The sequence below is a fragment of the Equus caballus genome, chromosome 26 (assembly GCF_041296265.1).
Source record: "Equus caballus isolate H_3958 breed thoroughbred chromosome 26, TB-T2T, whole genome shotgun sequence".
NCBI classification, from domain to species: domain Eukaryota; kingdom Metazoa; phylum Chordata; class Mammalia; order Perissodactyla; family Equidae; genus Equus; species Equus caballus.
This window is the reverse complement of record NC_091709.1, coordinates 45076682-45101763: the sequence shown is the minus strand read 5'-3', so window position 1 is coordinate 45101763 and position 25082 is coordinate 45076682.

Genomic DNA, 25082 nt, shown 5'->3' with positions numbered 1-25082 from the left:
GGATGGTGGGGAAGAGGAGGGGAGGAAGGAGGAGAAGCGGAGGAAGCTGAGGAAGGGGAGGAGAGGGAGGAAGCTGAGGAAGGGGAGGTGGAAGGTGTGGAACAGAAACGAGGGGCGCCAGCCAGTCGTGCTGCACCTGGCTGGGAGCAGCAGGCTCTAAAGAGGGCTGGGGAGGCTGGCTGGCGCCTGGACACGGGAGGAGCCTGGGCAGGTGCCCTGGGGAGCAGTGGGAGTGGAGCACAAGCCCACGGTCGCCCACATGAGCCTGGCTGTGCTGTGGAGAGGAGAGACCCCCGTGTCAGACCCGGGTGTCAGTGGTGATGCCCGGAGGGCGAGGACGGAGCTGAGGCTGTTCAGAGGAGGTGAGCGTGTGGGACCTTGCTGAGTGGGTAAAGCCAGCGCAAGAGTATCCAGAAAGAGGAGACGGAGCAGAGTGCAGAGACCCTGCAGGGGCGCAGGCCTGGCCATTCCTGGAGGCCGGTGGCTGAGGGTACAGGGAGAGCTGGGGCCTGGTGGCGGGGGTGCTGGGAGGATGGCTAACGGTGGGGTTGAGCTGCTGGAAGCTGGCAGTTTACGGCCGGGATGGTGCAGCTGAAGTTGCCGTCTCAGTGAGCCAGAACACATGTCCTGTGTGCCTGTGGCCACGAGCCGCCTGGGGGACATGGGCGTCCTCCCACCCCACCCCCGCTCTTCCTGCATGCCCAAGACTCCAGCTCAGAGCCCTGCTGCTCCTCTCTCCTTTCCTGCCCTGGCCCCGGCTAACGCCGGCCTCCCTCCCTGGGTCTCAGCCTGGCAGCCCTTCGGGGGCCCCTGCTCTCTGGCCGCCCTCCTGTGCTTCTCCAGCGCCCACAGCAGACCCTCGAGAATCTGTGACCTGGGAAGGTCACAGCTCAGCACCCCCTCGGCCACATGCTGGGTGGCTGCACCTCATCCTGCCCAGCCTCGACTCCGTGCTGGACCACCATGAGGCTTGGAGGTGAGTGGGGGATTCAGCCGCATGGGGGAGAAGCCCAGTATTGTGGTGGGGTGGGGGCTTCCCAGGACTTAGAGTGGAGCGGGCCAGGGGAGGGTTCTCCCTCGAAGGATGAGGGCAGAGGACCAGAAGGGGCGGCAGGATGGAGAGGGGGTCGTGTTCGAGCTGGGAGCCCCACGCAGCTGCGACGCCAGAAAAGGGCCTGATGCAGAGGAGCGATGAAGATGCGGCAGAGAGGGCCATGGAGAGTCAGCTTCCGGAGCCCCGAGCCCCTCACCGTGCTCCCACTCGGTGCTCCTCACTCCGGATCAGCGGGAACCTTACAAAGGGCTCTGGGCGGGAGCACATTTACAATTTACTAACGTGTCGCTCGCTGGCTCCTTTCTGTGTGTTAAATGTGAGGGTTTTGGCACTCTCAAGGTTGGCTTTTGTACAGAAAACACAATTCAGAAATTGGCTTTGGTCTTAAAAAATAATCTTTATTTTACCAAATTTGAGAATTTGAATAACTATTTTTTTCTTATATTTAAGTTCGGTTTATATTTTGGGTAACTGGAAGCTGTCCCTTTAATAGGCCTTTGATTAACATAAGCAAATCTTAAACACCTTGGAATATCTTAAACTGCATATGTAAGTTGAGCGGAGTTGATTTTCTCCGTGAGCACTTCAGGTATTCAATTAAGACGCCAAACTTTCCCATGGATCTAATTATCTAAGGAATTAGCCTTATAAACACGGTGATTCTCAAGTTCTCTTAAATGTTCCAATACTGAAAACAAATTTAGTAAAATTTCTGTGTAACATCGCAAATCTAAATCCATTACTTTTATTTTAATTGAAAAAAAAAAAAAGCCAGGCAGGTCTTTTATTTCAATGAGCCAAATTATGAATACATGAAACTTCAAATATTAATAAATTCATTGACTTGAAAATATTGACTATGGGTTTGATCTTCTTAAAATTTCTGTCCCTTTTACCTTCTGTAAAAGGTCCTAAGAGGTGAACCCTAAAAGGCCACTATGGCCACGATGACACATCCGTAACCACTTTGGGGGCAGCAGGGTCATCCGGGGGCCATTACGTGGTGACCATCTCTACCAGCCAGGATGCCAAGTGAATTATTTTCGACAGTGCATTTGGACATATTGAGCCCCACTTACAGTCTATAAAAGGGCTGGTTTCATAACAAAATCCCTTATTTAAAAAGTCCTGTCTTGTTTTCACATCCCCAATATTTAAGCTACATATGACCCGATTTTTCTGTCCACTCACAGAAGTCTTCAATTCCCACCAATATTGTTGCTAGTTCCCTTCGAGGCTTCGCCGAGACTGGCCTCTCTTTGGTGCTGAAGATATTATAGTTATGAAAATTCCCAAATATGCACAAAATTAGAGCAATAGACCCTCTGCCTCCACCATCGGTTCCATTCACTTAAGATGCTGAAATAATTTTTGATTCTTCTCCATCGACCTTTAACTTTATGGAATTCTGTACTTTTTCAGTCTTTCTTCTTTCTCATAGATATTGAAGTGATACATGAATGAATTCTGGATTTGTCTCCTGTTTATTTTTTTTTTTTTCTATTTGGTTACAGCTTCTAAAATGAGGGGAAAGGATCGTAGAAAACATCTAAAAGAATCCTAAAGAAGACAAGAAAGAAGAGGAAATGGTATAGAAAATGGTGGGCAAATGGAAAACAACTGACGAGATGAGAGTCACAAGCCCCAATATTAGAAATTACTGAATTAGATGAAAAAGGTCTAAAAAGTTAACAGGAAAAAAATGGATCACATAAGCATCACGTGAACTTGAAGACAGAGTTTCTACTTCCCGCTTCATCTGCTGCCTGCTCTCTGGCTTCAGGCGAGCCCTGCCTGTTTGCAAACCAGCGCTGCTCCTCGGAGCCAAGCTGAGGGGGTGAGAGGAGCATGGCCCATCCCTCCCAGACCCGAGCCTGGTCTAGACGCCGCCCGAGAGATGCCCAGACTGATGCAAACAGTGCAGCCCAGGAGCACTGGAAGGCAGGTGCGCGGTGAGGCTCCCAGACAGCACGTGGAACACTTTAAATAGAGTGTTTAGGAGGAAAGCAAGAGCACAGCAGTGCGGGAAGTGTCTAAATGTCTATTCTTCCCGCCTACACCTGTCGAGTGACACTGCACTGAAGAAGGAGACGCTGGGGCCGGAAGGAGGAGCTCAGAGCTGGAAAGAGACAGGCTCGCACCCAGCGACGGGCTGCAGCTGAAAGCTGAGGCCTCGTGGCACCAAAGGCCAAGCAAGGACTCCTCACCGATCAAGGACCTGTGGTCACTACGGATCGCATCCTCCTCCGACCCAGTTCACGTTCGTGGAGGTCAAACTGGGATACTTCCCTGCGTCTCCTTTTCCAAATGCCTCTGGGGTTTCAAAGATTCTCAGGAGCATCTGCCTCTATACCTTGACTTTGAAAGCTCACGTTTCCTCACAGGGCCCTTTTATTTATTTATTACTTTTTTAAGGTATGTGTTTTTTGGTGAGGAAGATTGGCCCTGAGCTAATATCTCTTGCCACTCTTCCTCTTTTTATTTTTCTTTTTTCTCCCCAAAGCCCCAGTACATAGTTGTATATCACAGTCATAGGTCTTTCTAGTGCTTCTATGTGGGAGGCCGCCAGAGCATGGCTTGACGAGCGGTGTGCAGATCCACACCCAGGATCTGAACCAGGAACCCTGGGCTGACGAAATGGAGCATGCAAACTTAACCACTGTGTCACCAGGCTAGCCCCAGGGCCCTTTTAAATACGATGAGACGGCTGACTTTGTAAGATGAGACAGACCCGTGCTGGGGCTGCCACCTGTCTAAAGACAGAGTCGACACCCAGGGCAGGCTTTTTATGAAGCCTGGAGGAGACTGACCCCACAGAGGTGTCTATAAGGTTCCACATCTCAGAGACGGAGTGGAGGTGCCCGCACCCACAGAAACAGGAGCCACAGCAAGGCCCTCACCCACTTTAGTTTGAGGGAGAATGCCACGCCCTTTAAAGTTGCCGGAAAACAACACCCACTGAGGACTGGCTGAGGTTAAGCGGGAGAGGGAGGGAGGGCTGCCCTCCGGGGCCCACGGGCTGCAGTTTAAGAGACAGCGTTCCCAAGAGGGTGGAGGCAGTTGACGCGGTGCTCTCTCTGAGCCCAAAGGAGTTTCTTTCTCTTCCCAACACAAATACGTATTTATTTATTTAAATTGAGGTCACATTGGTTCATAGCATTATATAAATTTCAGGTGTACGTCACTGTATTTTGACTTCTGTATAGACTACCACATAACCCAGCTATTCCACTTCTGGGTATTGATCCAAAGAACACGAAAACACTAATTTGAAAAGATGTATGCACCCCTACGCTCATTACAGCATCATTCACAACGGCCAAGACTTGGGAACAACCTAAGTACCCACGGAGGGATGAATGGATAAAGAAGATGCGGTCTAGATACACGGTGGAATACTACTCAGCCATAAAAAAGCACAAATATCTATTTTAAAACAAACAAACAGCTTCCAACCCAGCATTTAAAAAATCTGTTGGGCAGTCTTTAACCCAGAAGATCAAAATCCCAACAAAAAATAATCCACTGCCCAGAGATCCACGAAATAAAATGGCCCATTCCTCCTGGGTGGGGTAGTGGGGACCTCCGACTGCCCAGGGGATGTCTCCAGTGCAGTGACACTCTCTGCCACAGGGACCTCCTTTGGTCATGATCCCCCCGCACCGACTTCGGAGGGTTAAGTGCGTCATCTGGGCATAGATGTAAACTCTGGATTCAAAGCGAGGCTCTGGGGACAGCCCGGCCAACTCTGCAAGGCCCTGTGTTTTCCCGCCAGCTTCACACCCTTCCTCAGCCCAGGGAAGGCTGTGTGGACCCTGCTGCCCCTCACAGGCTTCTCCCTTCCAGGCGGGCTTCCCTGTCCTGTGAGTTGACACAATTGTAGCGGTTTCATTTGTCATCTGCACGCTTTCCTCCTCTCTCTGTGCAGACCACGGCCATAGAAACCCTCCCCACTGCTTGAAGGCAGCAGAACGCCTGTTTCATACAAAATTTCCCCGTATACATTGGTGGATAGGAGCAGCAGCCATTTCACCATATTGTTTTGGAAAAGAAAGAATAGTTTCTGGTGTGATACAAGCTAAATTAGGTCAAGAATTTCACAAGAAGTCAATATTTTAATTCAAGCAAAGCTGTTCTGAGGGATGTGTTCCAGACCCGGGGACAGGCTGAGTCCAGGGGAAGACAGTCTGTTAGAGCTCTGAGTCCTCAATGTGGGAAAGCTTTTCTAGCGGAGTGGGGGTTCTCAACTCTGGGTGCCTTGGGTGTCCGCTAGGGAGTATTTGAAAATGCTGATGCCTAGGCCCTACCCTAGTCCAAAGGAAGCAGAATCTCAGAGGGCCGGCCTGGGGATCTGCATTTTTAAAAGAGCATCCGGGTGGCTCCTGAGAACCACTGCGTGGAGCTTCTCACCACTGCAAAGTCAAAATCCAACTGGGAGCCAAGAGTTTTGTGGCTGGGGCTGTGCTGATTGGGGGGTGTTGCTGCGGAGGAGTGGGGTCCCCTTGAAATGTGGGTCCCAGCCTCCACAGTCAGGTTCTGTGGGAAATCCTATTGTCTCTGCCCCTTGGTCAGAATTATCCAGGTGGGAAGGACGATTGTCGTACAGGGAGGTTACAAGGTGACCAACACTACCCAGGCCCATCCCATCCTGACAGCATCTCAAAGCGGTCAAGCCCTCATTAGTTCCTCTTCAATATGAGTCATTATCCAGCTGCCCCTAAATTAGTCTGTGCAGATCTGCATGCGTTTCAGAAAAGCGGTGACTGACAGCTTGTCCCCAAATGGAAATGCAGATGACAGAAACTCAATCAAAATAGAATAGGCAGTATTTTTGAGACCCCACACGTTGAGGCACAGCTTGCACTGGCAATGAAGCCGACGCGGCCTTGAATCAGAGTGAGCTGAGCTACGAAACCGTGACTCAGCAGTACGAGGGCACGTCTCTCTGGGGGTGTCCCCCACTCTGATCATGTTTTACCCCCCTATGGACTGAAACTCCTCCAGGGCTGAGACTGTGTCTTACTCATCTCAGTGATCTCCACAGCATCCGGAGTGATGTCAGACACTCAACAGGAATTCAACCTTTTTTTGAGGAATGAGTGAATAGAGTCAGCGATGTCTGGAAGGTAGAAGATGAAACCATCCTCCACGAGGCTAACGGGAAGCCCATCTCACTGGAAACTGAAAGATTCCTGCTTCCCCAGGACCACCAGGGAAAGAGGCACCCACCAGCTGGTGTTTTCAACATGGCGGTGAGCCATCCTGTACTAAGTTTGTAACAGCGAGATGGTAAGTTAACACGAGGGAAGCCATCTTGGGGAAAAGAAGCAACATTGTAACTCTGACCCTGACTCCCTAGTCTCTGTGAGTACATTCGAGCCTGCTCACAGCCTAGATGATTAAGCACCTCTCGCTTTTACCAAATACCTGATCTGCTAGTTCTATGACTCTTGCTTACGCAAGTCTCCCAGCTGTGATAAGACAACTTTGTTCTCTGAGGTCCCCAGGAACATGACGATCTCCAGAAAGAAAAACTCTGCATTGGTGCCCATCACGAATGACAGAAGACAGAGATAATGTGGCGCCTTGAAGTTTGTCACACTGGAGGGTCAACATCCCTAACCCGCCCCTTCCCCGCCCGTTTCCCCGTCTAACTGCCTCAGGATCCTGTATCATTGGAAGACGGTTCTTCAGGACACTAGTCTGCCATCTTCCGACAATGCTGGCTAATCGTGTAAGTTTTCCTTTCTCAACCACCGGCTTGTTTGCCATGGATTGGCACCAGATCGCAGCGAGCAGAACGAGTCTGTTTTTGCTCGGTTATAAGTTCAGTCATTGGAAGGTGGGAACAAGGGAGCAGAGGGCACTTGAGCAAGTCTTCAAGTTCAACAGGAGTGGGTGTGTTTCAATGGCTAGATCTTGAATGTCAACGAGCGCCGGGCACTGAGCTGGGCCCAAGGATCCAGGTTGAGTGACCGTGGCTTGCCCTCATCAAGGTCATGGTCTAGTGTGGAGACAGACTCGGACACAAACAGTTCCCACTCCATTTGAGGGATTGAGATGGTGCACGAGGGGCACAGGGACCCCAAGGGGAAGCACAGACCCTGCGTGGAGAGGGGAGCGGCCACATCCGAGGGCTTTACCGACCTAGAGGAATGAGGGCAAGGATGCGTGAGGTCCTTCTGCTCTCTGGCATTCTGACCAATTAACATTCTGGCTAAACGGTGCTGACTTTAGAAGGACAGTGGGAAGAAGGCCTGGGGTGGGGGGAAGGGTGTCCATCTTCAGAGCAACTATGCAGAATCGAATATGTTAGAACTGCCAAACGGGAGTATTGGACTCCTAGTTTACTATGAAGTAGAATGAAACGCCTACCTCCTGAAAAACTGCAGTCACTAAACCGCCAGCCTTGGGTGACAAGAACCAGAGGGCTTTTCCTGGTTCATGATGGTCAAGGGCAGTGCGAGCTGTTTGAGGATGGAGAGTGGGTCTTCCATGTACAATTTCATCATCTTTACTCTCTCACCCACGTCTCCCGCCATTTCCCAAGAAAGTGCTGCTGATCAGCAGGATGAGCTTAACGCTTGAGCGAGCGCATGCCCCTCCCTGGGACAGCTTCTGTTGCCCCTGTCGAATGTCTTTGTGTTTTAGTGGTAGACATTTTCTTATTTTCAGCTTTTGACTGCATTTCGTTGGAATACTAGGACAAATGAAGACGGTTTCGATTTTGGGACGGGCTCTCGCGAGTCCACACGGAAGACGGTAGGCCTTGGAGCAGACGTTTACGTTTCCGCTTGAGATCCGTTATTTCACCAGTTTCTGCTGCCAGAACCTGTGCCTTGTCATCTTCTTGAAGCAGGGAAACAGATCAGGTTTTTCATCAACTTTACACAGAACATACAAGTACTGGAGAGAGGAAAGATGACTTCGCTCCAAGGGCACAGCTCTGTACCACGGCGTCACTTTGCAGGGGACATCAGGTAGTGCCTGCCAACGCCAGCTGACAATCATTCCTGTGAGCCGTGGCCTCATCACTTCACCTTCACACTCCTTTGCACAACGAGGGGGGCTTTCAAGGGTCTTCGCTTTGAACGAATCACATTCACGTGGGCATTTCCAACGCAGGCCACCCCACTGTGACAACAGGTCAGGCCTCAGTGCTGTGCCTAAGAGAACAATGGACGGTGTGAGCTGCTGGCAAGGGGCACAAGGTGAGGGGTCAATCCTCAAAGGGCTAACGAGCAAATTTTTCCAATTTCAGAAGTCTGAGTGAGTAAATGGGCCCGTTGGAGATTTTTGCTTATGTACACACCTGAATTCTCCAGGAGGACCTGTCTGCATGTGAGACTCGGCTATTTTGAAGCCACTTAAAATAACTTCAAATCCTTGTTTTGCCTGGAAACACCACAACGAGAAGCGAATTAAGCAAAAGAGAGGGCTGCGGTCTGTGAGCATGAAGGGGAACTTGCTCCCGGCGTGAGGATTTGGCAGCCCCTGGGGGCCTTCGTAAGCAGACTCACGGTGGTGAAACCCACTTTAATTTGCCAAGTGAGTCCTTAAGTCTCCTTTGTAAAAGTTCTTCAAGAGGCAATGCCTTCCGGGAAAGAGGCGAGCTTTTGTACCAAGACACAATCGGGCAGTAACGAGCCGCCAGGGGGTCGTGAGAGCGAGCATTGTTGAGTAAAACAGGCAGTGATGGGTGTGCGCCAGCGGTTCAGGACACGGTCTGTTTCTCCTCTTCTTAACAGACAATGACGGCTTCGCTCTTTCTGATGAGAAAAATCATCAATCGCAGGGAGTTTCCTCTGCGACAAAAATGTTTTTAATACATCATTAAAGAGTAAACGATATTGACCATGGTCTAATGGTTGGCCTGCAACCTAGAAATAAAGTCAGAGCTAATTACACCAGCATAACAACAAGCCTGCTTGTGGCCGTGAAGACTGTGTACACTCGGGGTACCTGCCCAGTGGTCTAGTCAGGGGTACCTGCCTGGTGCATACTCAGGGGTACCTGCCTGGAGTATACTCAGGAGTACCTGCCCGGTGGTATAGTCAGGGGCACCTGCCTGGTGCACACTCAGGGGTACCTGCCTGGTGCATACTCAGGGTACCTGCCTGGTGTATACTCAGGTGTGCCTACCTGGTGCACACTCAGGGGTACCTGCCTGGTGCACACTCGGGGTACCTGCCTGGTGCACACTCAGGGGTACCTGCCTGGTGCACACTCAGGGGTACCTGCCTGGTGTATACTCAGGTGTGCCTACCTGGTGCACACTCAGGGGTACCTGCCTGGTGCACACTCAGGGGTACCTGCCTGGTGTATACTCAGGTGTGCCTACCTGGTGCACACTCAGGGGTACCTGCCTGGTGCACACTCAGGGGTACCTGCCTGGTGCACACTCAGGGGTACCTACCTGGTGTATACTCAGGGGTGCCTACCTGGTGCACACTCAGGGGTACCTGCCTGGTGCATACTCAGGGTATGTGCCTGGTGCACACTCGGGGTACCTGCCTGGTGTATACTCAGGCGTGCCTACCTGGTGTTCCAAACAAAAGCACCAGCCTGGATTTTTGTTTTGAAACAACAGAAACCCACTCTCACTGAGTCACCCATAAGCCCAGAATTGAGGAGAAGCCGGAAAACCAGGCTCAGGAGAGGCCGGGGGTCTAGGCAGGCCCGGCAGCTGGGAACACAGTCGGATCATCCCCAGGAGGGCCCTGCCACAGCTCTGCTGCCCTGAGACATTGGCCATTCCGGCACAGCCGCCTCTGGACACACTTTTCTCCCCCTCAGCTGCAATCACGGACAGCCCCCATCCACACATTGCCCCTACAGCCGTCTGGCCAAGAGCCGCAGACCCACGTCCGAGCTTCCGGGGAGCGGGGAAAACACTTCTCTTCTCCTCCTAGGCTTTTGTGGGAAATGGTGGGTCCCTGCTTTCAACTTAGAGAGATTCCCGTGACAGGAAGGGCGTTCGAATGTGGAATCGCCAAAAAACAACTGGAAACTGCCTGGTCAACTCTGTTTTTCAGAAAGACCACAGAATCATCGGATGGGGCACTACCAGATTAGTGAGGCGTTATTAAAGTAGACATTGGCATTGATTTGGTCCAAGCCTTGCTTCTTCCTCTCTGGCTTTGCGTCTATCACCGGTAACGTTGCCTAAAGAAGGAGGTAGGATAAACACGGCTATTTGTACGATACTGTCCGAAAACAGCCATGACAGGTCCTCAGTAGATGTTCATTGAATGAATCAATTATAATGTTGGGCAGTGAACAATCAATTAACTCTTTTAGACACTAAAAATGTCACCCTTAAATCTAGACCATGAGATTGGCACCATCAAACTCCTTCCACCACCTGGTGACACTCTATTCTCGTATTAGTTTAATTCTTTCATATGGTAGCAGACGTTGTTGGCTCCTATCCTTTTTTCTGGCTGACAAACCTCAATTTTATTTGACTGCAATTTTCCCTGGCCCTAGGATTAAGCATACTCTGGTCCAAGCCAAGCGTGGCTGTCTTGTCCGTCTGTCCCAGTGAGTGTCTAGAAGTCTGCATGTGACCCAGCTCCGGCCAATGGGATGTCACTGGGTGCTGTGGAAGCCACTTGATAACTGTGGGAAGGACATGTTCTGACCCTCTGGGGGTGGCAGAGTGGAAATGCAGAGGGAGCTCGAGCTCTGTCGTTCTGGGGTCCTGACATCTTGGGGGGTGGGGTTAGCGGTTGGGTAAGTTTTTAGCGTCAGCGTTAGTTGCTTTGTTGCAAGCTTATCAGTCGTCGATTCACAAGGCCTCCCCACGTTAGGGCTCAACGTTGAGGGTTTCTCTTTCCTTACAATGAATCCGGACCACGAGAGACCCCATCAGCCACACTGAACAAACGTCTGTATGTTAGCGGAATGTCTCAGTTAGTTTGGGCTTCCATAACAAAGTACCACAGACTGGGTGGTTTAACCAGCAGACACTTATCTTTCACAGTTCTGGAGGCTGGAAGTCCAAGGTCAAGGTGCCCACAGTTTCGGTTCTTGGTGAGGTCCTCATCTTAGCTTGCCGACAGCCAGCTTCTCACTGTGTGCTCACGTGACCTCTTCCTCATGTGCGAGGAGATTGACAGCTCTCCTCTCTCTTCCTCTTCTTACAAGGGCACTAATCCCATCGCGGGGCCCCACGCTCATGACCTCATCTGACCCTAATCACTTCCCAAAGGCCCCACCTTCTACTATCATCACACTGGGGCTTAGGGTTTCAATATATAAATTTGGGGGCACGCGAACATTCAGTCTGTGACAAGGAAACAGCAGAAAAAAAGTGTTGCGCCACCTGTCCTGTTTTCCTGGGATCCTGTTGTCCGATGTCTCCTATGATTGCTGGGCAGCCTGGGGCTGGAAGAGCACCGCCCGCCATCAGCCCCGTCCAGCACAGGACGGCCACTGACCCGCGCTATCCCCCTCAGGGGTGCATTTCTAGGATGCCTAGAAAAATATATCTCCAGCAACTATGACAAAAACTTGTAAATGTTTGTAGTGTGTGCAACGTAAAGAGCTTATTCAAATCAGTAGACAAACTATGCAGAGACGGAATCAGGAATCCACGGGGGCTGTAAATACATCCACAAACACATAAAACATCTTCCGCCTCACCAGTGATGCCACACATGCAGAATGAAGGAGCTGTGGGACATCATTCTTTATCTATCACATTGGCAAGGATTAAAGAGAAGTTTGGAACTTTTACGTTCGCAGGTTGCCTAAAAGGCTTCCAGTAGGTTTTGTGGCATCACCTTCCTGTGCTGCGCTTCTGTCCTGCAGAGGGCTGTCTCTGTGCCTCGGCTCCATCCTTCTGTTTCTGAAACTGCCACCCTTTAGAGACCTTTGCTGCTTCTCATTCACAAAACAGTTTCATTTTCTCTCTGCGCTCGTGATGAATGGGGGCCAATGTTACACCTTTTATTATATCACAGGACAACTTGGGAATAGATGGAGAGAGAATGTTCCCTGATCAAAATGATAAATATTGGTGGAGCTAGAACAATTAGTGACCAATGCAAGGGTGACCTTGGTCACGGACCAAGTGTACGTGTGCTTGCACGTGCACACGTTTCCATGTACACACGTGTACATGCACATGTACATGCGTGTGTGAGAGAGGGGTCACATCCAGCCCTGGGTCGGGACAGTGAGACAGCGAGGTGGGCTGGAGGGCGGGCGGGAACGGGCTGCAGGAAGTCGTGTCCTGGCTCTGCTCCCCTCTTCTTTGGAATTTTGAGCAAATCATTGAATCAGCTTCTGTGTCAGAAGTCCCTAAATCCCTTTCAGCTTGGGTCTTAGGCTCTGCGTGCGATCCACAGGGATGGGTCGGCATTAGCAGAAGTTTTTGCCGTGGAGGGGCTGGTCTGGAGGTACATATGGAGCCCGCCCCATGTGGACACAATGCACTAATGACCCCATAGGCCATGCTGGCTGCGCCAGACCCGCAGGTGAGGTCCAGGGCAAGGCCAGTCGTGACCATCTGAGGAAGCACAGAGAGTCACTGCCAGAACGTAGTCTCTGTCCACAAAACACCTTCCTGTCTCCTGGACTCCTGTGGAGTTTGCCAAGTTGTGCTTAGAAACCAAGCCATCAGGGAATAAACAGCTCATACTTGCAGGGGTCATAAATGTCAAACGTCCCCTCTTGCCTGTAAAACCCAGAGAAGTCCCTTTTGGAAAAAAATTCAAGTTTGGTTTGTCCAAAAATAGCCCCTCGGTGAATGTGGTTTTTCTATACAGAACTCTGATCAGACAAACCCCATAAACCACAAGAACAGGGTTTCATGGAGAAATGCGAACAGCGCCCGAGGCCTGTGAGCGGAGCGCCGAATGTGGGGCAGGGGCCCTGGGCTGGCCAGCTGTGACCTCGCAAGGATTCTGGCCTCCGTGGGCCTCACTGTCTTCATCTGTGAGATGGCGACAGCCACGCTGACCACACGGCGTGGCGTGGGGAGGTGGCGAGGGGCAGGCTCGGCTGACAGTCAGGAGCTGCACAGCTCTACGGTGCTTTGAGGACCCCCGAGCTTCTCCGCGTGCCCCTCTTGTGGCTACGTCAAAACTTGGAAGGTTTGCTGTTTATAGAAAAATTGAGTGTAACAGACAGAATTGTCCGTTAAAGTGAACTGTAGGCAGCCGAAAGCTGCCAGGAATGAAAACTTGACTTGGACTTGTTTTTAAATGGATAATAAGCATAATAAAAATAAAGAAGAGCAGCAGCCCCATAGCCTGTGAACGTGTTTGATTCATCTGAGACAAAAATCTAAAAACTGTGACTCCAGAGAACCCTGGTCTTACAGATGCCCAGTTTATAAACACTCACCAATACCAGAGGTTACATACCCCAGGGAGCCCCTCCCACTCCCATCCCCCATCTCCCCCATCACTGAGCGCCTTTGGTACAACAGGGACACCCTCCAACCCAGAGCCACTGGAAACGATCCAGACTCCGAACTTGGAGAGATGCCTAGATTCAGTGTCGGAGGGAGAGAAAGCGCTGGAAAAATCCCTGCTCAAGGGAACCGAAGAGATGAAGTTTAGCTTCTCTCCCCCAGATAATTCCACCAAGGTTCCCTGCAAGCTTTCTCTTCAGTGTGACCTCTGCCACCTGAAATGGTCGAGTCACCTGTGGTAACAGGTGCCTTTTCCAAAACTTCAAATACAGACGGGCAGAATATCGGTGTGAATCAGTCACAGCAGCTTCCTCCCTCCGTCCGCTCTGAACCGAGCTCGCCTGCAGAGAGGGAATTTGAGATTTTATTATTGGAGAGCAGTGAGATGAGTTGGGAGCCATGGAGCACCTGGGGTGGGGGTAGGTGGGAGAGACTCTCCCGTGGGTCCTGGGACCCCAGGAAGGCACAGGTGTCTGGAGGCTGGTGCTCAGAATACACAGAGAGGCGGGCAGATGTCAGGGCAGGGCGAGCCTATTTATGTGTTTTCCTGAGCCCTCCTCTCCTTGGCAAAGAGGAGGCACCTCACGTCTCTTCTTTTTGTGGTTCCCCCCCATCTGCACCCCTGACTCCACGGCACAGAATTCATGTGGCCTCAGTGGCTCAGCCCCACAATGGGCTTTTTGCGGGCTGGCCTGTCCTATGTTGTGGGGACATACATTCTGAACTCTAGACAACCCACTTACAAATGAACTTTGGGATGGAGACTATTCAGAGTTGTTAGTCAGTCTGCACTCAAGCTTCTGAAGTCTGTAGGATGTTTGGCTGTTTTTTTTTTCCCATTTGTATTCAGAGTATAGAACCATGTAGTCAGGCTGCCAAAGTGAGTATATTTGAAGCTCTGATCTCTTGATGTCAGAGGAACGAGAGTCACTATTGAATTCACGGCAAGAAAAACAGTGTGAACACTTCTGTTTCCAGTGACAGGGAGCTGAGCAATTTGGACCAGCCCTCCCTCTGAGGACAGCTAGATGTATTTGAACAAAATACCTGAAAAATATTCTTGAATACTGATGCACTTATAAGATAGTGAAAAGTACAAGGCCAGCATCAGAGAGAAGGTAGAAATTTGGAGAGACGAGCCCAGCATCTGGGGCAATTTTTCCACTGGGAGTGTTTGCCGATCGCGGAAGAGTCAGCTGGGGGGCTGAGCTGCACCTTCTGCCATCCCACAGGGATGGAGGACAAGATGCTCCAAGTTTGGGGGTCATTGAAGCCCTTCCTTGGGTTGGGACCCTGAAGAGTTGCATCTAAGGAAAAAGGTGAACTGGAACTAAACAAGCCCTCACAAAAACTTCTGTTTTCAGACATCTGGATGTCTCAGAATGTTGCATAAAATTAGACTAAGATGATTGCACATTGTGAATACATCCAGGTGCCTGGCAGTCACAAAACATCCTCAGAGAAAGATTTCACCATCAAATTATTTCTTCAAAATGCTTTTTTCCCCAAATGCAATGTCCAGTATGCAATCTAGAATAAACAGACACACAAAGAGAAGTGATGACAAGGACCAAATGAAACAAAGGACAATAAAATTAGATCTCAGAGGCTCTAGACATTGGAATTAACAGGGAAAATGCTAAAATAAGTGCAAATTGAAAACTATATAAAAAATAACATAACACATTTGAAAATATACAAATACAGATTTGATAACTGCAATATACAATTATTGAAATTAAAAATCCAATGTGTGGGCTTAACAGAATGTTAGATCAACTAATGAGGAAATTAGTGAATTTGGGTTAAAAGAAAATATCCAGAATGAAGCAAGGAGAGACACAAAGATTGAACATAAAAAATAGAGGGCAAAAGACATAGGGGAGACCATGAGAAGTTTCGTAAATATTTACTGGTGCTCGAAAAGGCGAGAAAAAAAATGGCAGAAGCAGTATTTGAAGAGATACTGGCTAAGAATTTTTTTTAAGTTGAAGAAAGGTATTTAAGACGAAAAATTTCTCTTGAGACATCCCGTCTCTTTTTGCTGCATCCCATGATGTCTAAAATGTAAGGATAAAAATGGTTTAAAACAAAATAAAAACATGCTATGTGAACATCCACGAAAAGAAAACTAGCGTACATATATTAGCAGACAAAATTGACTTCAGGCGTAAAATCACTAGAGACACAAATTTACTGGAGACAAAGAGGGACACTTTGATTCACCAGGAAGATACAGCAATTTTAAATTTGTATGTAGTTAATAACATGATTCCAAAATATATTTAAAAACTGATGGAATGAAAATAAGTAGAAAAATCCACAATTGCAATGATAGCAGGAGATGTTAACACACGTGTTTCATTAACTTGTAGATAATATAGACAAAAAATCAGTAATGATATAGAATATTTTACTAAAATCAATAAACTTGACATATACCTGGAACATTGCACCAACCTCACTAAGAAGTCAGTGGTGGCCTCCTCTGTAGACCAGGCTCCCTGTAGGACAGGCCGTCAGAACCTGGCTCACCGGAGGGACCCAGGGAACCAGGCTCACGGTAGGAGGTGCCGTGGGAACTCTGAGAGCAACGGAGATAAAAACAGAACTGCAGGAGCAGGTGTCAGTGTGCAACTGTCAGAAGACGGGTGGATGTAATCACTGCCGTCAGAGAACAGACTGGTCGGTGTGGCAGCCAAGGGGCCTGACCTGCAGGGCTGTAAAGATGGTTAATGGAACACAGCATCCTTAGGGAAAAAATATGCATGCTAACAAGGGTACCCTTCAAATCAGACCATAGGAGAAAGCAAGGATGGATGATCCGGAGGGTGAAGACAGGTGCCCCACTAAAGAGCCATGAGCTTTGGCCCCATTTCTGGACCTGCGCCATTTTCAGACCTGGGGCCTGTTGACTGAAGAGAAGGCTGAGTCTCCAGGAGAGAGGACCACGCAACCCCACAGCAAGTGAGCTTAGCACTAGCTCTCCCGTTCCTTCCCCAGAGAGACCTCCGGCCGTTTACTGGGGTAATTGTGTACTGGGAGAAGGGGAGGATTTCCAAACAGTGTAAGGACCGCTAACTACAGGGTTCGAGTCTGTGTTGGCATTGAAGGACCCAAAGCTTCATCATGGGCTGCTATTGAAGTGGGGGTATATGAAGGCCAGGTAATGATTGTGGTCTTAGCCAAGGACTGCCTTACAATGGGTCCACTGGGTCCCTGGCCCACCCCCCAGGGGACATGTCCTCCATGCCCAAATTATAATTAGGATAGACAAAGTTGGCCACGGGTGCAAGCTCACTATGAGTCCTTGGTCAATGGGGTAAAAACAATCGTAGTGGGGATGACAAAGGAAAGCCTCTGAAAGTGCCCCTGACCCTGGTCAGGACAGTAAATAAAAAGCAGTATCGCACCCCAGGTGGGGATGAGGGAAGCGAGTCCTACACTTAAGGATCTGAAAGATGCAGGGCGGCGGGCTCCGCCATGTCTCTGTTTCGTTGATCAGTCTGGTCCTTGCAGAAAGCAGGAGAATTCTCAAGAATGACAGTGGACTTCAGCACGCTGAACCAGGAAGAGCCTGAAGCGCAGCTGCCCTGCCTGGTGCAGCGTCTTTGCTGGAGCAGATCGACACCTGCTCAGGCACACGGTTTGGCCTCTTGAGTGGGCCAGGGCATTCTTTTCCATTCTCATGAGAGAACAGTCTGCATTCATATGGAATGCACCTCAGCATACATTTTTGCTCTGCCGCAGAGCTGTGTTAACTCACATACTCCACGCCCTAATGTAGCCCAAAGAGATCTGGGTGACCCGGGCAGCTCCAGGAACATCACGGCAGTCTACCGCATTGACGACATCATGCTAATTGGTGGTGAGCAAGAAGTGGCTAACACGTGGGAAGCCTTGGTAAGATACCTGAGCTCCAGCAGGTGGGAGATAAACCCTAAGAAGATTCAGGGAGCTACCGCACTAGTAAAATTCTTAGGAGGTCCCATAACCACGAGTGTACCGGGCAGGGCCCATCCAGAGTAAAGGACCAATGATTGCATCTTGCATCTCCACCATGAAGAGAGACAGACAATGCCGGGTATGCCTCTATGGATGCTGGAGGCAGACATGTTCCATACCCGGGAAGACTGCTCCAGCCCATATACTGTTGACATGAAAAGCTTCCAGCTGTGAAAAGCCCAGAGCAGGCAAGGGCTCAGCAGCAGGTCTAGGCTGCGTGCCAGCAGCCCTGAGCCTCGGGCCATACAACCAGCCAGACCTGTGCTGTCAGAGCTATCAGTGGTAGGAAAAAAATGCTGTGTGGCATTTATGGCAAGCCCTTATGTCAGAATCACAGTGCAAGACCTGGGGATTTTGGAACAAAGCCACCCCATCTGCAGCAGAAAATTCTGCACTTTTCAAAAAACAACTGCTGATGTGCTACTGGGCCCCATAGAATCAAAACACCTGATCATGCATTTGGACCCACCCGGGGTGAGCCGGATTCTATCACACCCGCATGTTGTAAGGTCATGGGGCTCAGACATAATCCATCACGGATGGGAAGTACATCTGGGACTAGCCAGAGCAGAGGGCCAGCAAGCAGCATGTTGCCCAGCAACCCCCTGGCTCACATCCAGGGCCCGATGGAGGAACCCTCCAGGTGAACTAGTGGAGGAGGAAAAAGCCCCACCTTGGTTTATGGATGGGTCCGTCCAATCTGTGGGGCCAGCCGAAGCTGCACGGCTGCCACAGAACAGCCTCACTCAGGTCGTCCTTTAAATAGAGCGAGGAGGGAAAATTCTCCCAATGGGCAGAGCTTTGGGTCCATCTGGTCCTCCACTCTGCGTGGAAAAAGAAGTAGCCCCAAGGTTAGGAGATATTTGAACTCATAAGCAATGGCAAGTGACTTGGCCTGCTGAACAGAGGTGGGGACGTGGAGAGATGTGAAGAGCAGGGACAAGGGGGTCTGGGGCTGAGGCATGGGGTGGGCAATATGGGAGTGGACAGGAGGTGTGGAGATCCTTCTGTAGTGGGTTAACACTCCCAGAGAGCATCCACCACGGACGAGGCGCTCAGCAACCCAGTAGGGAGGATGAGGCTTTGCTGTTTCGGCCAACGTCGGCCAACCCCAGGGGCCACTTTTGTTTCAGATTTCTGCATGGGGGAACCAGGGGTGTCTGGTCTGCACTGCAGTTCCACTTCTCCTTTGCCGTGTCCTTCTCTGTCCCCTCCTTCTCACAGCTGCTGGTCCCAAGGGCACTTTCTAATAAACGCCCTGCACGCTAAGTTCTGTCTCACAGCCTGCACCCCGGGAACCCATCTGAGTCACCTACCACACCCCCAGAGTGGAGAGAAGCTGAAGGAGCTGAGCGGCACCAGTGCCCATGCGTCCAGCCATGGGGCAGGGTTCACTCGCCTCCAGAGGAAGGATACGCCCTCCCTCGCCACCCCAGAGCTCCCCCTCAGCCCTGCACCAAGCTCTAAGGCTCTCTGGGTGGTATGGGGGAGTCTGCATTGACTGGGGGTGATGCCCAGGGTCCCCATTGGGTCCAGATGGGCCGCTTCTTGATTGTGAAATGAAAAGACAAGTTGTCCTCCCCCTTTCAATATAAAATGGAAGGACAGGCATGGGATGACAGCCTTCAGTGCCTTATGTGGGGAAAGGCAGAACAGCACACACCAAACAAGGGTGAGGATTGATTGACGAAAATGGTGTGACCAGAGGCTTGCAAAAACAAAAGGCTGTATTTCCCTCGGGAGTGACGGCTCAATATCGCTAATTCCGTGTCCATGCAGAGTCTATAGAATATAACTACTGCAAATAATGAGAATTGACTATTTCCTTCCAGGTTTGCAGTTTCTTTGGTGGGACCACCCTCTTAAGAATGCAGTCGGCTTCTTTCCTGCAATTATGGAGAGAGAATGGCTAGTCTCTCGAAGCCATGAAGCTTAGATGGGAGAGCCACCGCCTTCTTCTCTTTGCTTGTGCCCACCTGGAATGATTCACTGGGCATCACCTTGATCCACTCAGAGGTTTTAGAAATGGATGCAAGCCCACGCCTTGATGTCGTTCTTGAAAATGGCTGCGTTTACTCAGTGTTCCTTCCTCCGGGTGTTTCTCAGTCTTCTCGCTTTGCTGTTGGTGTTGGAGAAGCTGCTGCTTCTTTCGAACCTTGCAAGTTCCTGGATTTGTTCTCTCTCTCTCCTCTTTCATCCCTGCTCGCCAACCAGAGAATAACTTTCTGAGCTCATCTTTTTCCCATAATATCTTTCCAACAGAATCCCACAGCAACCAACACTCGCTACTAAAATCCAGCTCCCAACCGCATCCCCACTCACCACCCCGAGCTGCGATTTCCTTACGTGGAAGGTCTGCCGCCCACGGATACGCAGGTGACAGGTTCGCCGGGCGAGTCGCCACTGCCTGAGAATTACCGTCTTCCTGCCTCTGGTAGTAGTTCCCTCACTGCCGCCCACCAGCCCTTCCGTCCTCTAGGTCACGTGGCTGGGACCGTTGGGGACCGTCAGGGACCGTCGGGGGGCTCTGCCTCACAGCTCAGGTAGGCTTATCGAGCAGCCAGAAGTGACACGCGTCACCCCCACTCACAATATGTTGGCCGAGGAAGGCAGAGGGCTGGCAGTGCCATCGCTGTGTGTGCTTAGAAGAGGTGAGAACTGGAAATATTTGGCAGAATACGCTATGACCGCTACAGAGGACCAGAGAGATGGGAGGACTTTTCAGGGACTCACGAGGAGCAGACACGTTATAAGCCTAAGTGACATACAGCTGGGGCTGGCGGAACGGCCCTCTGCAGAGGGGGCTTGCCAAGGAGGTCAGGAGAGAGCGCACGCTTGGTTCACAGTCCGTCCCCTGCTGGGGCTCGCGCCGGCTGCCCCAGGATGGTGTCTGTGAGAGGGCTGACGCTCAGCTCTCCCGGCTCGAGTAACACACCTGGTCGCACCCCCGAAGGCCCTCCATGGTCCCTCTGCTGCCCCTGAGGGTCCTCATTCCGGGAGCAGGAGCTGGAGCCCTGTTCTAGCTGAGTTTGGGGGCCCTTGAAGCGCTGACCCCTCGCTGCTCCCCCTGCTGCCTTTCAAACGATTCTGGAGGCTGTGGAGGAGAGCTGGACCCGTCCCGGAGGCTGTCATTACACGACCCATTTGTGGCTGAATTGAAAGCCCTGCGGCTGTTCCGAGTCCTGATCAAGTCCCTCCCCCGGGCTCCTCTGAGTCACTTGGATGGTTTTCTTGCATTTCATACAATTCGGAGGCATCGATTTATCATTTCCCCTACTTGGTATTCTAGAGACATTCATATTGCATCTCATACTGCAGTTTCTAAAAATAAAGTTGGTGGTAACTGGTAGCTTGAGTTTCTTATTCATTTCTCTTCCCTTTCCACACCAGGTGGTTGGATTCACAAAATACTGCGGCTGAGGAGACGAGTGGAGGACAGTACCCTGGGCTGGTCTTGTCACCCATGCCCACCTCCTGGTTTGGTCCAGGTGGCACAGGGGCGATGACCTGCTGAGTGCGGTTCGCTCCTTCCCACCCACGAGGGACGTGCTGTGTGATGTCCCTCGCCTCTCTGGGCTTCCATGACTTCATCAGAATGGCGGAGAGCAGGGTCTGAGTTTGCTCCTACAGAACGAGAGCCTGAGAGAATGCCTGGTGAAGACAGTGAGGTCATTTGGGGCGTGGTGAGAGGACTCTAGAGTTTGCTTAAGATGCATAGCATTATAAGAGGAAAATGAAGATGAAGTGGCAGGGCGGAGATGAAACAGGAAACGCTAAGCCTTGAGGCTGGGTGACGGCGGGCACGTGGAGCTAATTATGTCATCCTGTCTATTTTTGGATATGCATGAAAATTCCCTTAATGAGAAGTGTAGAAAAACTAAAACAAAACCACAGGAAGCCTGGTTTGCTCCAGCCTCTTGGGTCAGAGAAGAGTGAGTTGGGCCTCCTGGCCTGGCTGGGGAAGGAAGGATGGACGGACGGATGGTGAGCTGTAGACCTGGGCTGGATGCTCGCCCTGGCTCAGCCACAAACGGCCGAAGGAGCTTCAGCAGGGTAACCTCTCTGGGCCTGAGTTCCTTCACTTTTTACTAAAAGGAGGATGACAAGGCCCATGAGGAATGTTGAGGGGAGTGCATGGGGACCGAATGTGGAAGAGGTTCCCCGTGGGGGAGCTGACAAATGTCGGTGGGTTTTCCTCCCCCGGCCCAGCCCTCCCCCTTCCCCGGCTGCGCCCAGCCCCCGAACTCCTTGCCTCTGCCTGCAGGCCCCTCCGCCCCCTTGTCCAGGCTCCTCACACCTGCCCTTCGGTTTCTCCAATCACATTAAATGAGACAAACGAAGCAACAGACCCTCTGACAGCCCCACCCTCGAGGGAGGCACCAGGAGGGGTTTGCTGGGGAGCGGGTGCCGGGTGGGGCTGCTGTGCCCAGGCCCGGGGAGGGGACCCAGGAGCAAGCGCCCAGGGTCCCAGATCTTCCCTGCCAAGGAGCGCCCCTGGACTCGGAGGCTGTCCTTCCTGCAGCTCCTTCAGCGAATTGGCCCTGGGAGGCCCTCTGGTGGCAGCAAAAGAATCTGGGTTAAATTAGAACAAAACAAAAGAAAACAAAACCTGGGGTCTCAGCCTTTCAGACTCCCAGGCCGGAGCAGCTCACAGGTCTCTGAGGTCACCAACCCCTCGGGCTGTGGGGGAGTCCTGGGTCTTTCGTCAGTGGCCAAGACCGTGGTGCAGTCCCTGGCTGGACATTGTGGCACCAACCAGCGTCCACCCCCAGCCTGTGGCCATGGCCGTGGTCGTGGAGCGTGGACAGCCGGCTCGTTGTGGAGGGCAGAGGCGGCACAGGGGCTGGGAGGGGGGAGCACCGTCAGGGCGTCTCCAGGTCGCCCGGAGTGGAGGTCAGCTGGAGGCTGTATCTACATAGGGCGGAGCAAAGAGCAGAGAGCAGCGCTCTGCACACCTGGCTCTGGTCTCCACTCGGCCTCTCTCTTTGGGCCTCAGTTTCCTCAGCCGTCGAGTGGCCCCTGCAGTCGCCGTCAGCTCTGAATTGTGATTCTCTTGCTAAAACTGAACCTGTTACTTTTCGCCCAGAAATGGCTTTCCTTCTGGCCACTCTGTTTCTGACTCTTCTCAGCGTCTCCTGTTCAACAATTTCCCCAACTTCCCCTCCCCTCTGCCCCCCTCAGCCCCTGCTCCTGCCCTCAATCCTGCACCCTTGTCATTGCTGACGTCTACACCATCTCCAGAGGCTCTGCGCCGAGGGCCTGCCGACCACCACCTTCTGCCTGCCCAGATCCGGTCCTCAGTCCACGGAGCCCACCCATTTCACCCTCCGTCACGCACCTCTTCACCCCGCTGGACCCAGCCTGGCCTCCAGGGCCTCACTTTCCCCTGCACTTCCTGGTCCTCCTTCCCTCCGCCCTGCTTGTCTGGAAAACCCTAATGCGGGCTGAAGCAGTGTCCCCAGGGACCCGTGCTCGCTGACCCTCCTGCCGGCTTCCCCGGGTCTGCACGGGCTTCCCCTAGATGGCGTGCTCCACCGTGTCACTGAGTTCTCTGCTCAACCCCCCTCCCCAAAGACGACCATCCCACGTGGAACAGTCTCCCTGTCCTGACCCCTCATCCGGGCTCAGTTTCTCCCTGGAACTTGCCCTCCATGAAATGGCTCTATCCATCTGTTTGCTTGTTGTGGCCTGTTGTCCCCACTAGGAGGCGACTCCACAGGGACAGGTCCTCACCCTGTGTCATGGTCTCCCCACACTCACTCTCAGCGCTTGGCAACATGTCATGAATGAATGAATGAATGAATGAATGATACCAGTCATGTACATAGACACACACACACACGAAGAGATTACATGTATAACGAGATTTATTCCAAGGAATTGGTTACACAATCGCAGAGGCCGGCAAGTCTGAAATTGGCAGTGCTGACTTTCAGGCTGGATGCTTCGGGCCAGGAGCTGACGCCGCAGCCCACAGGCAGCATCTCTTCCTCCTCGGGGCAGCCTCAGGTTTGCTTTTAAGGCCTCTGGACTGACCGGGTCAGGCCCCTCAGGTTATTGAAGAGAATCCCCTTTCCTTAAAGCCGGCTGCCCGAAGATGGTCACCATGTCTCCCAGCGCCTCCCGCAACAGCGGGGTTGGTTTTGATGGAGTAACTGGGCACCACGGCGCAGCCAAGCTGACGCAGAAAACGAGCCGGCACGACGTGAACAAAGTCTGGAAGGGGCTCTGCGGATCAGAAAGAAAATGACAAGCAGCCCAACAGGAAAAGGGGCAAGCCATAAGGAGGATGGCCCAGAACAGGGGGCCATGTGGCCGACAGACGGGGAAAGATGAGCGCCCCCACTCACTGCGTTAAACGAAAACGTTACGGTCAGAATGATGTTTACCTTTAAGGTCGGGAGGGCCCAGGGGCATTTCTGGTGCTGTTAATCCTCCAGTTCCTGCCCTGGGAGCCAGTTATGGGGCGTGAATGTACGGTGTTGAATCGTGCACGAAGGCCACAGGGGCTCCGGGGCCGGGTCTGGTCATCAGGACCGGGGTGGAGAGAAGGCAGCAGTGGGTCAAAAGCAGTGGGTCCCAGACAAAGTGGGTGAGCTTGCTCCTGAGCTGAAATCACGAGCCTTCACCAGAATTGGTTGTCACACAAAGTAAAGTTTATTTGTCACCAATGAAGGAGACTACGTAGAATTCTTTCCAGAGCTGTGGGTCCCCGAGCAAAGGGCAGCAGGTCCTTTTACTTCAGGTGGGAGTGACTATTGAAAAGGGAGGCTTTGTCACCACACCAGCGGTGGGTCTTAGCTGGTGCAGGCAGTCTGAAGACGTGCTCTCACGTACGTCGCACGTTAGGCTGACAAGGGTAGGCTCCTCCTGGGGCGCAGATCTCAATATTAAAATGAAGACAAGGGCGCCTCAAGGTCACCTCCCGCATCTGAGCAGGTGCTGCTCTTGCGCTGGGGGCTCCGTGTGGTTGGGCTGGTGGATGCTGGTATCTCTTCCTAACACAGAGCTGAAAGGCAGCCTTGAGGGAGTGTAAGCACGTTTAAAACTCCCTTTGAGCTGCTTAGGGCACACGCGAGTGACAGGAGCACTCAGCCTTTGAGGCTGGACTGATACCAGCTCAACAAAAGGTTGACATAATGGAAGCCATATTGTAGAAAAGAAACCATATTGTAATTTTGAATGACCTCTGATTAACTAGACCAGACATGCTCTGTAGATTTTAGGGCCCCTCCCAGCTGCTATAAGTTGATAACTTTGCTTCTGAGTTCCTTAGGAATGTGATGACCCCCGGGCAGAGAGTCTGTGCTGACAGACATCATCAATGACAACTGAAAGATCAGGGTATGGGGCATTGCTCCATTCTCTGAATCATGTCCAGTAAACAAAGGACAATCAGGAACTGGGAGCAGACGCCTCCCCCACCGGAGACCCGCCCCGTGTATAACCGGCCTGTAGTCTTTGTTCTGACAGGTGGTTCTTTTGGACCTGAGTCGGCCGTCTTCCCTCTTGCTGCAAGCTGTAATAAAGGCCTTTCTCTCCTACCTCCCTGACTCCTGACGAAGGGCATGTCTTGCGGCGGGCAGACGACCCCCTTGA